Below are 17,754 nucleotides of genomic sequence, written 5' to 3'. Positions count from 1 at the left end.
TAAAATTATGTGTCCTGAAGACCTTTTGTAGTGTGCTACACTTGTTTAGTTATCTTAAACATACGTGATTTACTGTTGTCAATTCTCTCTTATGTCCTTCGGTTTATCAGCTACACACGACTGGTTTAAAATCTTAATCAGTTATTTGGCTCCTGATTTTTGTCAGTAATCTCGGGTGTCTCTTCTGTGGGCAGCTGCAGCAAAGAGATGGTATCTGATGCCAGCCAGGCTAACTGTGACCATGAAATTCTGCCAAAACCAGCCAACAAATTGGAACGTACAAGTCTCTGTCTTAGCTGTGTGCCCTGGGACACAGAAAATGCTTCTCGTTAATAAATAGTTAGAAAATCATCTGCTTGCAAGTGGGTGTCATACGGCCCCTTTGACACCAGGTTAATGTTGAAAAGAAAGGATACTGTGATGCGATGATTCTCATTATCAGCCATTCTCTAAGATGTCTCTCTCAATATATCTTCCTAATGAGTTTTACGAGTTCAATTTTAAATTACTAAACACTTAAACTCATAAATTCAGATTCTGCATGCATCTCAGGAATCAAAAGGCATCAGAGCCTAGGGAAATAAATTACAAGTTGATATGGTAATGTCACATAAAATGTGGTATAAAATGATTGAATTGGCTTTTGTTTAAGTCATTGGAATAAGGTGTTGCTAATGGTGCTTCCTGTCTGAAGGTCTGTGAGCTGCCTATGTTTTAAAAATGTGAGCTGTCACTCACAAGGCAAGACAGACAGAAGCATGTGGATGGATCCTGGTGGCCAGACTAGTGCAAGACCTGCTCTAAGCGTGCTCTGGCCATCAGTTGGTGGTGGAATTTTGTGTGAAAATATATTTTACGTCATGACATTTCAAGTCCTGTGACTTGAAGAAAAGCAATGATCTAGTGCTTAGCTCATGCTTTTTATGGAAGGAGCATAATTTACTTTTACAGAGCACGGACAACACGTTCTTAATGATCAGCTCAAGAACCCTGTGGCAGATGAAGTATCTGAAGGCTCTGTGACCATGGTGCCTTCCTTACACATCCCGGGCACACCAGGATTTTCTTAAACACAGGTTGAGCGTGACCTGCTGCTAGACCGCAGTCGTGCACCAAATCCTTCATTAAGGCAGTGTGCATTCTGGCCTCCAAGGAAAAAGTATCATCTTTGCTGGCTGACTTTTCTTTACTGAGTTTTAGTCTTCTCAAGGTTGATAAAACTTTCCACCTAAATAGATCCCATAAGATTAAGAAGAGATGTTCTGCCTTGAGGGTGGTGGCCCTTATTCCAAAGCAGTCACTGATTCAGAGATGATGATAGCATTCATCCTGAATTGGCTTGTGTGCAAAGTGAGAAATATTTGAGAGTTTTTAAATGATAAATGCTCATGTAGGGGTTTCCAACAAAGCATATCCTCATGGGGTGTTTGGGATGGAGTTTGGGCTTCTGGGTAGGTGTCCTGCCTGCAGAGGGGGTGTTCATCATAGATCCTTAACTCCTCTGGCTTTAGATTTCTCCTGCTTTTGTGGTGGGTGAAAGACCTACACCCGTGATTATATATACATTGAAAAAATAACCTGTTTCAACTCAGACAAACAGTAAGTTTTCAGAATGGACAGAATTTGGAACCAAAAGAAAGATAAAAAATCCACAGAGTCAGAGCTCAGAAAATAGGACTGAAGAGGCAAAATCCAAGAGAAATTTAGAGTTCCTTCTAGCTATATATGGCCAATTATATCACCTGTTCACCTGTCTTACCTGTTGCTGGACTGGTGACAGTGCTTATTTGTATATACTTGTATAGCTTGTCACAGTATTGTGAACTTTTAGAAAAATATGTGTACTATTTATATTTCAGACATTAAGATAATTGACAGAGAGTTTAGAATTATTTTCTTTATGCACTTTCCAAATAGAAAAGTCAGGTTATTAGCAAAAGCATGGAAATTTGCTAATTTCCCTAGAGAAGCTATTCTGAACTTAACCATGGTGGGCAGTCTATCATAAGCCAGTGTTTATGCTAATGGATAGGGAAATTTTGTGAGTAAATACCTTCTTATTTCTTCACTTCAGTAACTCATATTAAAGTACCAAAAGGCTATGGTTTGTCTGATGTGTTCAAAAAAAGTAAATTGGTGCATATGAAATAGAGCACAAAGGGAAAACAATGGAGAAGAAGGGGATTGCCTTAGGAATTTCATGAATGGTTAGCAGGGCTGACTGGACAAAAATAATTAAATAAGCAGTTGACGTTTAGAATCATCAGACCATCTTTTTCTGCACTCTTGGCTTTTCCCCTAGGTACTGGCCCATGCGTATTGTCTCGGGAATGATGAAAACATTTTTGGTTTTCCAACCAGAAATAGGGCACATGAATTGAAAAAAAAAAATTACGCTCTTTCTATGAGCAAAAGTCATTCTGTGAGCTATAATTTGGACATCAGTATGTTGGAGTTTTGAAGACATTTTGCTACTTTGTAAAATAGTGGGGCAGAATTTTTTATCACCTGACACTTATTAAGAAAACCCTAGGTTATAATCGCTGCAGCTAGACACTGTTTCTTCCCTAATTCTTCTATTAAAACTTGTTCTTAGTTCTTGAAGGGCCTTGCCTCCAGCTGTCATTAAGGGAGGCTCCGTCGCTGGTGTGTTGACGGCTGATAATAGCTTACTATGACTCCTAGGGCAACAGGCCTTTTTTCTTTTTTTCTAAGTAGATAGTATTATCCTTAAGGAATGGATCCTTAATAGTGGGGTTTTCCAACCTGATCATTGAGCATATGAGAGATACTGTGTGTGTGGTTGGCCACCGTGTCTTCAAAGGTAGCTGTGTGGGGACTTGTCAGGCAGCAGCCTCGTATGGCTGACGTCTTTGGGAGGGCCTTCCGTCAGAGGAGGTGTTCAAGGTTTGGCCAAAAAAAGTGCATGCTGCCATAGCTATTTCCCCTACTGGGAGTTTCTCATATGCTATAAAAAGCCCATAACATAAACTTTCACAATTAAAACCACTCATCATTGGTGTTCATCCTACTTTTTTTTTTTAATCTCAGAGAATTTCAAGTAGTATTTTTTAAATTTTTGTTGGAGAAGGAGAACTAGCCAAGGAATGTATGTGGAACTTGCCTCTGTTGTAGATTATATTTTAAAATAACAGTGCCTTTTCAGTCTTAAAAATTACTTTTGCAGCCACCTTTATATTTACAAGGAAAGTGAAGATACTCCTCTTTCAGTGGGAACATTGGGCGTATGCAGGAGCTATGATTTCTCCATTTCTACTCCCCAGTCTAGGGAAACATCAGGATGCCTCCAATCCATTCAGCTTAATAAACAGCTATTGAAGGCTAACTATGTGCCAAAACCTGTTCCATATGCCAGGTATGCAGAGATAAAAAGGAAACCATCTCTGTCCCCAAGGAATTTACTTGAAGTCTAATAGGGTAGCTCAGCACATCCGGCCTGGCATGTTATTTGTAAGAGCATCTTAATTCATTTCTGCTCCCTTCAAATTGTAGACTGTTTTCCTGTTAGCATATTGTACACTTCATCCAAGTGTTAACACCATCTGCCTGCCTGACAGACTGCAAGCATGGATTACTAAGACCAAGCCACAGGAAGTGTCACCGGACATTGATACTATGTACCCCAGGCAATCCATCTTGAGGAAGTCGGGCGGAAGTGCTTGTAGGGAGATGGAACAAGGGGATCTGTGTGTGAGCACAACATAGACCATGTCGTTTGCTCTTACAGAGACCTTCCACCATAGCATGTCATAAGAGGCAGGGGGGATAGAGATGGTCTTCCTTGGGAGCAATTAAACATCTCAGGTGGGCATTTTCTGATTCTCTTGTCTGTCTTGGCATGATGTGGTTGGTAACTGGGCATAAGCCTCCTCCCTGCCACCATTGACCCCAGACCTGTACCCCAATATATGGAGCAAGCATTCCTTTACATAATATTAATGTTTTATTATCTAGAAGGGACCTAACTCTTGCAAGAAAGCAAAGCTATTCTATAATAAGCCACTACAGTTTTGTAGTGGGTGTTTTGTAAATTTGAACAGCTCCATGTAGCATGTGCTATACAATGCCGCAGTTAAGAGAGTGGGCCCAGCCAGTCTGTGGGACTGGGGCTCGGTTCTCCAATTTAGTAGGTGTGTGACATGTTACAAGTTACTTAACTTCTCTGTGCCTAAGTTTCATTATCTGTAAAATTGGGTGATAATTGGGCCTACCTAAGAGCTTTATTGTAACAATTGTGCAATGCCTTTTAGGGTCCTAGAGGGGATCCCAGGAAAGTAGCTTTGAATTGCCCCATGTAGTAGGACTTTGGGGCCTCTATTGTCTTGTGAGGGAACAAATTCATCGTATTTTCTAAGTATTAACCTCGTATTGTGTCTGATTACTCCCTTACTCATGTCAGGCTGAAGGCCATTCTCTTCAGTCTCTGCTCCATGCCAGGATCCTGACCCCCCCTGCAGAAAAGGGAACTCTTTGCTGAAACGTAAGAGTTTACGCTGCTGGCAAGGACCACAGTCCCCAGTAGTGGGTGCTGAACTGGCTAATTAGCTTATTACCTTGGCTAATAAAGACGTAGGTAAGAGGAAATTCAAGGGTGATTGTGTAAATAGCTGCATGCATTGGCTGTTTGCCTCTTTGTCTGGCACTGTGCTAAAATTTATGTTTGCATTCACTGATTTCTCACAAAAGCCTCTGGGGCAGACAAGGAAACTGAAGGCACAGAAAAGCCAAGTGATCTGACCAAGCGCCTACAGTGACTCACGTGGCAGGGCCGTCACTTGGGCTGAGGCCATCTGGTGCCAGAGCCACGCTATCATCTAGGGAGGACCAGGTCTTTCAGTTGAACTGGAGCCCTTCAGAAACGCTTTTGTGGATTAGATTCGGCCTGTCGCCATCAGCTCCTCTTGGGAGTCACTGTGAGAAGTCTTGTGAAGCCTCTTGTTGTGGATATTATGAGAATAATGTCAGAGTGTTGTGGGTCACACAGTGTCTTCTTTGTGAGGACTCCTAGGAAGACCCTCTCTCAGTGCTTCCTGTTGGGAGTAGGTAAGTTCCCTGAGCAAATTAGTCCACTGACTTCCTGGGTGTTGCAAACATTCCCTGAGTTGATCACTAGAAACTTAATCATCATATTTGTTGCCCACCCTTGGTTTGCCCATAGGGTTTTGTCAGCTTTGCCTTCAATTTGTCATCACCTTTGCTTTTCTTTTTACTTTATTCCACATTTAAAAAGTCATTTTAAAATTCAAATTATACATGCGCACAGAAGAATGTTCAAATGGTATCTATAGAAGAGCACAAAAATGAAAAATCTCCTTTCCTGTTGCCCACACTGATCCCTCCCCCTAGTTTTCAAAGTATACCTTATGTGGAAGATATTTTACACATAACCAGCACCTATGTGCACTATTTTAAATAATGGAATCATCATTAACCACATTCGTTCACTAATATACATCATTCACCACATTATTTTAAAATTCCTATTTTAACTAGAGAAATTATCATAAGATATGTAAATGAAAGAAAGGTGAATACGAACCCCCAGCCACCAGGGTACCTTACCTTAATTGTAATACTAACTTACCATTTTGCCTGTTTTTTTTTTAAACATCACCTGAGCTGTGAACCCTTTGCAAACCCTTCCCTTATGTGGGTTGGTCATCCTAATGTGCCTGGTGCCTGGCCCAGTGACTGGCACGGAATGAGCAGCTGACGTAGGACTGAGGCAGTCCCCCGAATGGCAGAACATAGAAATGAAGACAGGAGTGCCGTTTCGTGGGTGTAGAATGCTCTGTAAAGCCAAATGGAGCCTGAGCATTGCATTATGACACAAAGTAAAATAATCATAATCATAATTTTCTACTTAATAGGGGAGATAATTCAGGTGGAATTGAGGATATGGAAATGGTCTGTTTGTAGTGAGCGTATGCTTTCTGTTACCAGTATAACAGCAAGGGCACCTGGGTCCTTAAATTAAATGACTGTGGAGTAGAAATGAAGATTCTGTGTGTCCTGCGAGCCAGGACATTCACCCAGCAGAACAGTAAACACACGTCTCTTGAGCAGCCTCTGTGAATGGGCCACTGGTGACACTGAAGTTACAGTGTGTGCCCATAAGGCATCTACAGACAGAAGAATCTAGAACCTACCCCCCTTCCAGTGCTCCTCCCCTCCAGCCCAAGTAAGGGGATTTGAGAGAGCCTTCTCCTCGTCACCACACCACGCCCTGCCAATGGCCATCTAATGAGGTTTTCCTACTTTCTAGCAGTCTCTGCTTTTTATAAGGGCCCTAGTAATGTTTTCACCCATAACTAATAATATCTGTCACAGTGAAGTTTTTCTTTTCTTGCTCTCTAAGGAGTGGGATTTGAACACAGTCTCAGTGTTTTTAGTCTGTGGTCCAACATCTGTAAGAAATATAAAACAAACATGGTAAGAAAAATGTGTTCTTAATATATTTTGACCACTGTCTGTGATTCCTCAAATATGTTTATAGGAATTGGAAATCTTTGAATAGCATGTCTCCCCTGTGAGAAAAACACTAGCAATTCCACGGTTACCTTTGGGGGATCTGTTTTTTCTAAAGATTTTACATAGTCTGTAACTGTCATGTAGTCCATATTATCTTTTTTTTTCATTATTTTCTTTTTGCATCAGTTTGGTTCTGAATCCTTTTGAAAGAAAAAATTAACTGTGCCTTTCTTTTTAAATAAGTAAGTCTGGTGTACTACAGAGTGAAAACATTTGGCCCAGAGCATTTTCAGAGTTGAGCACTTCTCTCCTAGAGTACATGCTTTGGATCCGTTGAAATTTGATGTTTAAACACAGAGGCATGATGAGTAGGAACGTCTCCTGAGTCTAACGTGACAGAGCAAAGCAGGGTGTGTCTGAAGCCCAGATGATGAGGCTCGAGGGGACTGCGTGTGACTCTCGGTGTCATCTCAGCACGAGCGGTTCTGGGGTGTCAGTGTCCTGGGAGAATGCAGATGCGACTCAAGGAAAGAAAGGAAAAGGAGAAGCCAGATTCAATCCAAATACCGTTGTATAACAATGGATATGCATGAAAAGTGTTTATGTAAATTTGCTCTCATTGTCTCATTTTTTAAATGAAACAGATTAAGAAATTTCAATTAAGCATTTAAGATTACCTGCTAGACTATCAGATGGAGAATTACATCTATTAATTGTAAATAATCTCTCGGGTACCAAATGTATCATTTGTAGACAAGCTATAATTTATGAGTTATGGCCATGAATGGAAAGGAACACAGTGATCCACACTGTTCATCTCTGACAAAACCTTTCTCCCCATGTAAGGATTGGGGAAGACACTTTATAGGTCTTATCTTCCTCCTGTAGTTCAGAGGGTTATTGTTTCCTTAGAGCAAATTTAATCCTGACATTTTTCACTCCTCAGATTTAGAACTAGATTTTGTCTCTCCTGGATGCATTCAGAGCAGGCAGTGTAAAGTCATCAGGGGAATTTAGCTAAGAATCACCAGCACCTTTGAAAATCAGAATCCCTGCAGAGGGCCAAAGACACAAAATAATAAGACAGAGAAGCATTAACTGCAGGCTTCCCACTGGGATGCAGTGCGAATGTGTGTCTGCATTGAAAGTTCGATGCCCTGTACTTGATGGAGAACATTACACTGGGGGGGCATTCGGGCTCCCTTTTTCCTCGTATGACAAGGATCAAAGGCTAGTTTTTAGACTGCTTCCAACAAGAGATTTATGCACATTGATTGGCTTACAGATACATTGCTGTTTCTTTTAAATAAGTGTTTTGTTCTCTAACAGAATAGTTGGACAAACTATGACAATAACTGAATTCCTGGTAATAATTGTTTTCAGCTGAGATCCTTGAGTCCTGGTGTACCATTTACCATTCAGTGCTATTCTCTTTTTAAAAATTGTATACAGTTTCTCACATTCCTATAAACTTGGGTTTTGTTTTTATTTTTGCTAGTTAGAATATACTTTTTCTTAGCAACTTTAAAAAGTCTTATTGGAACCAATACATGGCACATACTTTGTTATGTTTTATATTGAATCATTTCTGGGTTTTTTGCACAGTGATTTTTTTTGACCAGAACAATTGTACAAGTAAGTGAGAAATAAGACAGTGGGAGGAGGGGTGCTGTACAAGAAGGAACAGTGCTGGGGTGAGGCTGCCTCAAGGCAGTGTCAGGGGAGCAGCCCGACTCGCACAAACCCTGGCCAGAAGGCCAGATTCAGAGCAGCCGCCAGCCCAGGTGCCCACAGGCCAGGGAACATGGCAAGTCCTTGGAGCCTCCTGCCAAACTTAGTAAGTACTTAATAACTACTGAAATGAATATTGAAATATGCCGTATGTGGTGGTCAGGCAGAGCCATGAGCAACAAAAAGGGCTGGGGATTAAAAAAAAAAATTATCCCAGTGATAAATGAAAGCCTGAAACTGGATGAGGATGGCATATATTGTTAGGACTTTAGTTTCTTGGTAAAGATAGGACTTGCTTGAGTTCAAATCTTTATGAAGTCTGTAATGTCTCACATTCATGTCGCACTGTTTGGTCTTCTTTGTAAATCTGATGCTTCCACACTGTCAGCCTTTGTCAAACACTTGCAGAGTATTTTTTTATTTTCCCCAAAGTTAAAAGCAACAGTACCTTTTAAAATGCATTGTTTGATCAGTTGGTGATTCATAGCTTTTGGACTTGGGGAATTCTATACAATGAAGGATTATAGTTTTAAAATACAAAAGATCATGATATAGAGAGGCAGTCTAACAGTTCACAACTGCAGAGTGCAGAATTTTCAAAACAATTATAATTGTAAATTTCAGCATGTTTTCTATGAAGAGATTTTGGAAACTATAAAATCAATTTATGTTGAATTTTTTACTCTTACGCATATTCGTATGTTGCATAGTTCACATTATATTGTACCTTGCCTTCTCACATATTACATGGCAAGTACTTTTTTATGTCTTTAAATAATATTTGGAAAATAGTTTTTCCACAGTTGGATAGTAAATGGCTTTGTGGATCCACCATAAATTACGAAAGTGTTCTTGTAGCTTTATATGCTGTAATGCAAACTTCTTTAACAATTTTTCTAAATCTTGTCTCCAGTCTTAAAATTTGTTGCAATTGCTTTGTCTTTGTTAGAGTTCGGGTCAGTTTACAGAACCCACACAAAAAGAAGGCTGCTTTTCCATAATAGGTAACTACCACCAAATTCCCTTCTCCCCCAGCACCCCTACACATCTTCAGAGAGGAGGACCTTTCTCAGACAGCTGGAGAAGTGGAAAGGCCACTGTCTTCACCGCTCTGAAAAGCAGCTGTTCTTAGCTTTTTCCCCCTGCTTCTTAGCTGGACACAATTACGCCAGCAAAACAAGCCAGGCCCCCTGGCAACCAGGAGCCAGGACAATGCTTTGGTTAATAGCCAAACCAGCATCAGAGATGCTGTGGAAAGTGCCCCCTGGGAGTTTCTTCGAAGGAACATGTCAGGCCCTCCTTCTCTCTTCCTGCTGCCTGCCCCACAGGTCTGGTGGCTCTGCCTGCTTTCTTGGACCTTAGGGACTAGGTGCACCTCCTGGGGGCGGCAGAGCAGCGAGCAGGAGGGGCCCAGGTCCCCGAGGCCTTTGGGGCACTAACAATACCAGTCCCGAATCGCATCTTCAGACAGTTTGTGTAACAAACAGATGCCTCCCTCTGCTTAGGTCCCTGTTGCCGTGAGATTTTCTGTCCGATGCAGCCAAACCTAACCTACAGCAATACAGTTGCCAATATCTTTTCTAGGATCTGCCCATGTGATTATATAAGCGATTTCTTGGCGAGGGCAAATAGAAAGGTTAATGAAAAAATCGTTTTGACCAGTAAGCAAGCATAAATTCTACAAGTGCCTAAATCTCCTGAAGTGTCTGAGTCTCTTATTTAAGATATTTAAATTTTGGACTTCCCACAATAATTACCTCTACTCCAGCCATTCAAAAATCAGGAATTAAAATATGATGGACATGACATGTTTTTCTAAAACTCACTGCCCTTTATCTGAGTGAGTTCTTGCTTTGCAATAATTGTAATAAGGCCACCTCTCCTGAGCACTTTTGTGTATGCCAGCCATTATTCTCACAGAACCCACAGACGACAGGAATTATACCCCTTTAACAAATGAGGAAATTACTCTGCGGCCCCCACGCCGTGACCCTGGTCTCCCTTATCTGTTCTTTTATCTGTAGCACTCATCACCTCTCACTCGCTGTGTATAATTCACATTCTCTGTCAGTTTATTATTTTACTGTCTGTCTCTGCACAGGAGAGTATAAGCTCCATGAGGCCGGGTACGGTCTTTATGCCAGCACTGACCACAGTGACTGGCACGTGGGGGTCACTCAGCGCATTCTCACAGAAATAAGATGGACGTTGTATCACTTGTTCACAAAGTTACACTTTGATGTATTACACTATCTTCCAAGTTGCCTACTTTTTCTAATTGGGCAGAATGCTGTTTGGTTAATTATTAAATGACTTGAAGGTTTTAAGGTAATATTCTCTTCTTACAAAAATTAATAGACTGTGTTTTTTGGAGCAGTTTTAGGTTTAGAGAAAAAATGAGCAGGAAGTACAGAGTTCCCACGTACACCCATCCCCCTGTCCAGTGCCCACTCTGATTAACATTGTGCATTAGGGCCGTACTTCTGTTCCAGTAGCTAAGCCATCGTTGACATTTGGGCCCCCTCCTGGTGGTGTGTCTTCTGCAGGTTTACGCGTATGTGTGATGACCTGGGTCCACCGGTGTAGGACCACACAGAGTGGTTTCTCTGCCTGAAAAATCCTCCGCTCTCTGCCAGTGATCTGTCTAGTCTTCACAGCTTTGCCTTTTCCAGAATGTGATCTAGTTGGAAATTACAGTATGTAGCCTCCTCAAATTGGCTTCTTTCACTTAGCAGTATGCATTTACAGTTCCTCCCAGATCTTTTTGTGGCTTGATAGTTCAATTTCTTTTTATCACTGAATATTATTGATGGGTGGACCACATCATTTATCTGTTTACCTGTTGATATCTCGGGTGCTATGACCTTTTGGCGGTTATGAATAAAGCTGCTATCAACATTTTGTGGGCAGGTTTTTGTGTGAACATCAGTTTTCAGCAGACCTGAGTAGATACCCAGGAGGATGATCATGTAGTGTTTATTAGGGGTGTCTGTAATGAGCCTGCTTTGAGAATCATGTTCTGTTTATTTTGTGTCTCTGTAGTGAGCCTGCTTTGAGAACCAACACTGAGAAGCAGTTTAATTAAGTGAGGAATGAGTGGAGTTGCAAGTTTCCTTTTTGACTCTCTGCTCGTGAAGGGCCTCCCAAAACCATAGCCCACAGCTGTGTATAAAAGGCCAGAAAGATATACATAAAATATGAGCACTCTATTTCACAAGGGCTCAAATCGATTCTCATGTTGTCAATACTCCATAATACTAATAATTATGGTTGTATATTGTACCATACCACGCTAATTAAAAAGTAACTTATACATGTTCAATAATCTTTCCTTGTTCTCAGCAAAAATAAGAGTATGTGTCACAGAAAGCTGGCAAAAATTTTCACATATGACGTGGATACAATGCTTCTGTTTACTATACTGTGACACACCTTTATTTTATTTCTTTTATTACAAATCAGAGAAGCTGAGAAATGTATTTCTGGATTGGACTTTGCTGTGCATAACAAATGGTCATTAGACCCTGCTGTCCCAGTGGCATTTAGGAGACCTCTAATTAGGGTAATCCCGGACCTTATCTAATACTGCCCTTTGGCCGGGTCCCCGCAGAGGATGAACCAGTAACACAACACATTCTGGTACTGCAGACGGGGCTGTTCTGTGAGTAAAGTGGGTGTTGTGTTCTGGTGGGTGAAGAGGTCTCCTGTCATGCTTTTCTTTATCCAGCCTAGCCCTGCCTCCTGAGCACCCCGGGCCTTTCTTCCTCATCATATTCCTGCCTTCTTTTACTAGGTAAGAGCTATTGATTCAGCACTGTTAATGTATTTTACTGCATGAAATAAAAGTTCTCAGAGACTTGAGTGTATTTCTTTCCTCTTTGTGTAATACTCCCCTTCTTTTGCTAGCTATTTGGCAATTTTTTTCTATCCTTTTCTGATCTGGTCCCTCCAGATAAAAGCCACCACCCTGTTATTCGCCCAGTCCTGACAGCTCGGGGTTGTCACTGATTCCTTTCTGTGTTCCAGAAAAGACGAACAAAGTAAGCAAAAGCACCGTGGCTTGGTGTGTGAGCCTCTGTTAATTAAACAAGTACTGGAGCACTTATCTACCTTGATGTGCTGTGTCCAAGATAAAAGGCTAGGTCCCCAAATTGTTCTGACTAGCGTGGGAGACAGACTTGAGCCTAAGGTGTGTGTTTGTGTTCAGTGAGGCCATGTGAACAAAGAGGCAGAGGCATTAAAAGACAGATCTAAAAAGATAGGTTGAAACCAGGTTGTGAACTGCCTTGAAATCGTGATGAGGAGCCTGGGATTTCTTGAGTAATTCGTGCAGACTTACCAAATGTTTTTTAAAAGCGCAAGAGCAAGTGAGCCTGGATTCCCCTCCCGTTTCCTGACTGTCTCCTGGACTCTGCACTTACATCCCTATCATAGGCTTCTCCTCCTCGAGGTCAAAGCCAGGCTCCTTATGTTCCCGTTCCCTCTGTCCTTCCCGGCGTGCTCCCCGTCCCGTCTATGGACATCACCACTGTAGCCCCCCGGCAAGCCAGGGGCCTCGGAGTCGCCTTCATTTCCTTGTCCCCCCCCCACGGTCACAGGGCGGCTTCTGCCATGGCTCTTCCTGTGACGCGGCGCTCGCGCTCCAGTTCATCTCCTGCTCTCCGCTTTCAACTCCAGTATGAGATTTAGTGCCACTAAACTACATTAATTATTCTTCATTATACAGGGATTAGGTAAGTTACTTTATTTTATTGCTTTAGCGCTTGAGGCTAAAATGCTATTAAATCTTCTTACAGGCTTAGAGTTGTACATAGGCAACAATGTATTAGAAATTCATAGGATGGGCACTATACACCGTTGAAGTCTATCCCTGACTTCATATGTCCCTTGGTGCTCCTCTGTATGAAATTAGTTAGGATTAGGTTTGGAGCATATAGCAAATAATAGTAATAATAATAATAATGGTGGTTTAAATAAGAAAAATGTTTATTTCTCATGTAAAATAAGTCTGAAGGGAGGGAGTTGGAATCTGATATGATGACTCCATTATGTTGTTAAGGATCAAGGGTATTCCCTCTTTCTGTTCCACAACACTAGTGCACAGTCTCTATCTTCAAGATTATTACCTGGTACAAAATGGCTGCTAGAACTCCAGCCATCACATCAATGAAACAACCCCCCCAAAAGAAGGAAAAGTGACAGATCAAAAGTTCCTTGCCCCCTGAGTCATCTCCTGTTCTGCAGCCTTTCTGGGCATCCCACACACCATGTCCATGTCATAGGCCAGAATGAATCACAGCTCTGGTAGGTGCAAGAAAGCTGAGAAGGTTGAGAAATGTCTTCTTTATTTTTTCTGGAGACAATGCAATCCACTTAAAATTGGGTTCAATCATGAAAGAAGAAAAGGGAGCATGATGTTGATATAGGCAACTGGCCGAGGAGGGCAAGTGTTTCTGCTCAGGATAAATAAAGCTCTCTATGTAGTGGGCAGAAGAAGTTTACTGTTACTGGTACTATTGGATGTGTTTTTGAAGGCTCAGATACCATATGCTGTGTGGTCACCATCCTAGAAGGCATTTTTATTGAAGTAAAGAGTAACTTCTTATGGTAACTACACTTACCATGGTGAGCAGTGCAATTGGTAACATATGAATGTTGAATCACTATGTTGTATGCCTGAAACTGATACAATACTGTATGGCAGCTACACTTAAATTAAAAAATAAAAACAACAGTCAAATCACCTTCCAAATTCCACTGTCTGCTTCCCTATGTGCCAAGTCGCATGAAACGGCAGATACGAATAACCTGAGCACCGTTCTTCACAGAATGTTGGGGACATACAGAGCAGCTGCACGAGGTGGTGACAAACTGCCTTATATTGAATGCCTCCCATGTCCCCTTATGTGTTGGAGGCATTGTAGGTTGCAAAGCACACCTCAGTGCAAGGGTTCTCAGCCTCACAGCAGGTCAGAATCACCTGGGGGAGCCCATTAACAATAAAATACCTGGCCACTAATCCCTCAAGGTTCTGTTCTAATAAGTCTGGAGGTGATCCCAGGAATCTGTAAGATAAAAAATAAAAGCAATTCTGATCATTGCCCTCATGAATTGGCAGCATTTGATTAACAAAGATTGTCCCCCTTACATATTTCCCAGGAATAACAGTCATTGATGGAGCTGTGTACTCCTGGGTTATTCTGGGACATCAACTTGGATAGTGTCTTAAGGCGTCTGGATCAACTTATGCGATTATATGGGAAGAAGGAGTAATAGTCAACAGCAGATTCTTTTAAAGACTGGAATGCTCAGGTACACTGGTCAGGCATATTGAAGAATGAAATATTCATCATATGGCACCTTCAGTGTAAAAGCACAGCTTCAGAACCCTGATTATATTACCTGTATAATGTCTCCAGTGGACTCATTTCTGTTGCACTCACTGTGTGGTTGCCTTTTGTTACCACAATATGTTGCAGTGGGGGTAACCTACAGAATGAAATCGGTGACTTCCATTCCTATGATGGTTTCACTTTTAAAATTCTTGCTTCTATATAGCTTCAGTTTCATAAAGCCTGGTACAGTGAACATCATTGCTATTTTATAGAGCAGAAAATTGAAGCAGAAAATCACAATATTTTTTCAGCTGACAACCTGTCAATTTAGATGGGGAAGCGAGTCCATGCAGAAAAACAGCAAACTTAGCTGCAATATTTTTTTTCCCTTTCATTCGCCAACTTGAGGGGAATACCTGCCTTGTGAAAGATCTGGGTCCCAGCGGCCACCATCCCTGTTCCGCCAACCAGGCTCCAGTCTCGTCACACCTTATCTCAGTGCTTTTTCCAGAAGAGTCATAAATGGTATTAGCAAGGGTGCTGGTTCCCTAAGGATGCAACTTAATACTCACAAATGATACACCAACTGATACATTTAGAAAGCAGTGAAGTTACTGCCAGTTGAAAGCGAAATGTCTGTCTCCTCCCTTTATTAAAGTCCTTTCCCCTTCTATGTGGTTGACTTACTTGGTTTACATATAAATAAAGGCAGAAACTAGAAGATACTGTAGTCAAGACAGAAAAGTGAAAGTTGCAGTGACAGAATGATTTCCTTCAGGTTTTTACTCAAAAGTCACCACTCAAGCAACACCTTCCCTGGCCACTCCATCAGTGTCACCTCCCTGTAACACTGTCTGACATTTTGTATCTCTTTTCCTGCTGGATTTTCTCTCCTTAGCTTTCATCATATATGACATACTGTGTACTTTGCTTATTTATCTTGTTGATTGGCAGTCTCGTCCACTAGAAAATAAGTTCTGCAAGAGCAGTGATTGTATATTTGTTTTGTTCACTCCTGTAGGCCCAGTGCTTAAAACATGGCCTGGCACCAAGCAGTTGCTGGACAAATGAATTTTATTGCAGGCTTAATAGTAAGAATTTATTTGGAACTTAATTGTGTCAGCATTCAGTATGTTTGTTTTTATACCACTGTTAAAGTGGTATCATTTAAATAAACATAATCTTAAGCTCAGGGAATTCCTGATACATTTGGCCTTCTAGTTCTGTCTTTTTACTCTTAGAGCTTGTTACAGATGCCAATTTTCCCTATATTTAGACAGCTTTTGATGACTTCCTGTTTGAACTATCGTTTTCCTCTCCTTGGGCGTCCTCTTAGCTGTTCATGGGACAAAATGACCATCCGTTCCATTGTAAAGCAGTTTGATGTTACAGTTTATATCTTGGATTAGATTTTGTCCACTGGAACAGTAACTACATATGATACCATCTTGTTACACTACTGTTAGGTACACAATGTGTTGCTTCTCTTTGAAATCAGTGGTATCTGAGAACAGGGAGCAACACTCTCAGGATGTGTGTTGTAGAATCAGAAGGTAAATGGATAGATTCTCGCTCAGTTTACATGATAAAGCATGTTTATAGAATTGGGCCCTGGTAATGGTTAAGCACTCCAAACTGAGATATTCCTATGGAATCGAAAATACATTTATAGTGCCAAAGCCTCTTCAACTAGAGTATCTTAGAAACTCTAACTGAACACCTAAAATGCTATTGTTATTTAACTCAATGATGCATCTATAAAGGGTAATTACACCTTAGCTTGATATGAATCTTCTAGATAATACTTCCTAATGATAGCAGACTAGTGTGTCTTCTCAGCTCAGTTACTAAAGTTGCTTGTATTGGAGCAAGCAAAATGTCACTGTCTGTGGCTCTTTCCCATTGAAAGATTACCTCATGCATGTTTTCTGAGTCGTGGCCTCTGGAACTGTAGACTGAAGTCATGAAATCACTTTTATAATCTTAGCCTGAAGACCGATGGCCCCAGCGTGGTACAACTTAATGGCCTTTTTCAGCGCTGCCAATATCTAGTATTATAAATAACCTTGTTTTCACTTGTTTGCACAGGCAAGTTCTGTGATTGATAGTATATGTGCCTGAAGAACCGGGTATTTGGCAAGTAATAAGTACAACCCCATGAGAGCATTTACCGAACTACAAGGAAGGTAAACATTGATGAGTTAATATTATGGACATCAGTGAACTCAGAAATTCATTAGCTGTTGAGGTAAACAAAACAAAGAAGCATTTAAAAAAATACAGCAGAAGATTAAAGGGAACCTGGTTTATTTGCATAGAAAGGTTGGTCAGTGAAATACTCTGACTACTTGGCTGTCCTGGTTTTGCTTCTAGGCAAAAAGAGAAATAATTTAGGAACAGATTTTCCATATCCTGTCAATTTCATTTATCACCCAGCCTTTCTGTCTCATCGATTTTAAGAGCGCTCTTTATTCATAGAGAGGAAAGCTTTATCTTTATATTCAGAAAGCCTCTTCTGTATTGCCGGTTCAGTCCCTTGATATAATTCAGTTGTACCAGTTTATCCTTACACCTTGCAGCCCCTCCACCCCCTCAAAAAATGAGTACGCGTTTTTGGAAGATCAGAACCTGGGAAGACAGGAAGACAGGCTTGATTAACATCAGAAGCTGATAGTCAAACCTCAACTGCATAAAGATCTATTCTTTCTTTGTAATTAGCTCAGCAAGTCAAAGGATAATTTCTGTATCCTAATTAGAAGATAAATAATATATAAGGATGTACCACTCATTTAAAGAGTATAGTTCGATCACTTGTCCTATTAGGATTGAGTAATGGTAAATTGAATTGTGAGGTCCCTTCTGAAATTTAATATATGACAGTTGCTATAGGGAAAGGAGGATAATTATTTTCCTAAATTAAACCATCTTCATCAAATTTTCATCAGTGTTTAATTTAGAAATTTTTAATCTTCAATACCAAACACAATATAAAACTTTGAGCCTCACAGACAGAGGATACATTGGAAAGCAATTACTCACTTTATGACTTTTACTCAAACATCATAAAATTAGGCAAAATGAGCTTTTTATTATACTGATTACTAATAATGCTCTGATTGTATTTAATAAGAGTGACTTAATTTTGTCAGCGATTTAAAAAATCTAAATTGCAGTGGATACATAACTGGAGTCCTTT

General features: G+C 40.8%; 1 protein-coding gene across 2 annotated transcripts in view; it reads left to right on the top strand.

Moving 5' to 3' along the window:
- CERS6 (ceramide synthase 6) overlaps positions 1 to 17,754 on the top strand; it is a 297,980-nt gene that overhangs the window by 185,251 nt on the left and 94,975 nt on the right. The gene's annotated exons all lie outside the window — the stretch shown is intronic.

The sequence above is a fragment of the Manis pentadactyla genome, chromosome 8 (genome assembly GCF_030020395.1).
Source record: "Manis pentadactyla isolate mManPen7 chromosome 8, mManPen7.hap1, whole genome shotgun sequence".
NCBI lineage: Eukaryota > Metazoa > Chordata > Mammalia > Pholidota > Manidae > Manis > Manis pentadactyla.
Note: the sequence above shows the minus strand (reverse complement) of the source record. Positions and strands in the feature narration are given on the sequence as shown.